Source organism: Pteropus alecto, unplaced genomic scaffold, assembly GCF_000325575.1.
Source record: "Pteropus alecto unplaced genomic scaffold, ASM32557v1 scaffold25, whole genome shotgun sequence".
NCBI lineage: Eukaryota > Metazoa > Chordata > Mammalia > Chiroptera > Pteropodidae > Pteropus > Pteropus alecto.
The window spans coordinates 7,776,979-7,779,729 of NW_006441955.1; positions in this window are offsets into that span (position 1 = coordinate 7,776,979).

The window sequence follows — 2,751 nt, forward strand, 5'->3', positions numbered from 1 at the left end:
TTTATATCCTGTACCTCATTTGAGCCTCATACAAAATTGTGTGTTAAATAAGGAAACAGACGAGAGGTGACCTGCCCAAGTTACATATGCTGGGAGCAGCTGGACTGGGGCTGGAGTCCATGTTTCCTGACCACCGTCTCTAAGCCCTCCAAACAGCATCAGACCATGTGTAACCTGGAGTTAGGGTTATAGGAATGGCTCACCTCACTCTTCCAGGATCAAGCAGTCTTTGGCCTTGTCTATCTATTCATATTTATGTAAATGAACATTTATAGCCATGCATTTCCCAGAAGAGAGTTCAGGTGGTTCCCATCAGCTCTGGGAGTCTGATAACAGCCTCAACAGCTGCTGCACCAGAGACCCCAGTGCCTCACAACAGGCTTCATTCCCTGTGAATCAGACCTGATTTTCGTCTTTACTGTTTTTTCCTGATTACTGTAAAAATTCTGGGGTCATTGTAAAATAACCAATTAAAACATTTTTAAAAGATAAAATGCTATTTACTCTATTTCGATCTACTTTTTCATTTGATAAGATGAAACAAAAACACTCACTAACATTGATGGAGCCTCTAATAATTGTCAGGCACTAGGGGAGGCACTTTTATATACAGTATCTCATTTAATCCTGACAATAATCTCAAACAAGTCTGTTATTTCCTCTATTTTACAGATAAGGAAACTGAGATTCCCAGAGAGAAACTTGACCAGGGCTATTGAGCGGCAGAGACAGAATTCTGGGCAGGTCCTAAGATTTCAGAGCCCACACACCTAACTACAACTGTATTCCAGGAATATCTTTCTAAGTCAGACAAAGTCAATCATGTCTGTTTCTTGAAAAAAAAAAGGTTGTTATCTTCTTTAGTCTCCTAAATGTTTCTTAGGTTTAGTTAACAAGAGTTGAGGGGCCAATCTACAATTTCTTTTTTTAAAAAGACACGTCCTTCAAGTAGGTTTAAATAGGTTCTTTCCTATCTCCTTGCTGAGCCAGAAATCCTCATAGTTATGCCCTCTTATCTGTGATAGACAAAGCACTTGACCAAAACAGGAAGCTTGGACTTTGGGTTAGGTCCTGGCTACACCACCAACTTACTGAATGGTCTTGGGCTAGTACCCTCACTCTGCATCTCAGTTTCCTCATATTTATGATGAGAAATTTGGGTGGTCTCTGAGGACCCTTCCAATTCTGACCTACTATAACATGTCTCTCATGACTTCCTAAAATGTGGATAGGCTTATTTTATAAGATCATTTATTTACAACAAAATTTAAACATTCACAGTAGTATTCAGAATAGTTGAATGACAGGGGAAAGGCGATGGAGGGTGTATTAATATCCTCTGGCTGCTGAAACGATTGATCACAAACTCAGTGGTTTAAAACAACAGAAATGTATTCTCTCAGTTCTGGAGGCCAGACTTTAAATCAAGGCGTTGGCAGGGTTATACTCCCTCTAGACTCACTAGGGAAGAATCCATTCCTTGCCTCTTCCAGTTTCTGGTGGCTGCTGGCATTCTGGGCTTGCCACTACATCGCTCCAACATATTTCCAGTCTCGGTAGTCATGCTGCCTTCTCCTCTAGTTCTGTGTTGAATGTGCCTCTGCCTCTCTCTTATAAGGACATTTTTTATTGTACTTGGGACTCACCCAGATAACCCAGGCTAGCTCCAGATCCTTAACTTAATCACATTTGTAACAATCCTTTTTCAAATAAGGTTACATTGCAGATTGCAAGGATTAGAATCTGATATCTTTGGGGGCCATTGTTCAGTCTACTACAGAGGGGCACTGAAACCCCATTTCAGTTGCTTTATGATGACTCTCAAGGTGATCTCTCAAGAACATAACCATGAACAACATTGGGCCAAGCAGAGGTAAATATAAAAACACTGTGGATATTTGATAGAGGGGTGAGGGGGAAGCAGAATAAAAGGTCAAGAGAGGCTGATTGTAGTGGGATTGTTGTGTAATGGAGATAATGTCTGCTATCTGAAATGATACAACTGTGCCATGCTGACTAACTTAAAGGCTGCACCCCCAGCAAGCCAGGACAAGACCATCAAAGGGCCCTAGAGTAATTTTAGATTAACCATTTGTTGTAAAATCAAACAACTTCTTGGTGCCAGAATGCTCCTTTTCTGGCCCTTCCAATTCCCTGCAATACATTTAACTTTTTTTTTTTTAAGGAAAAAATAAGCCATACTTTTCATCCCCGCTAGTACTACGCATATGCTCCTTAAAATAGATATGAGATTTCTCAGCTCACTTTTTCTCTTGCAAATTCAGTACTTCACGAAATTTTCTTCAGTCAAGGTTCGAACGATAGTTTAGTAAATCTAAACATGTCTACCTTCTCAGAAATTTCCTAAGAAATTTGGATTCAAGACTGGATTCTACCAGTACCAACTGGGTGCCTTTGGTTAAGTCATGTCCTACTCATCCACTGAGAGACTGGCCCTTCTCAGCTACTTAATCTTTCCCCTCATTTAGAATAATCTTGAAAATGTCTTATGTCAACTTCTAAATTGTGAACTCTAGATGGCAGGGAAAACGTTTTGAATAAAATAAAGGCTAATTTATTGAAACACGTGTTCCCTCTAGCACTCAATAAAGCCCCTATAAATCATGAAAATTATTCCTGTTTTAGAGATGAAAAAACTGAATACTTAGAGAGGTTAGTTGACTATCTTAAAATTGTACAATCAACCAGAGAAAGAGAATTCCGGATTCATAACTTATCTGAGTCCAGGCT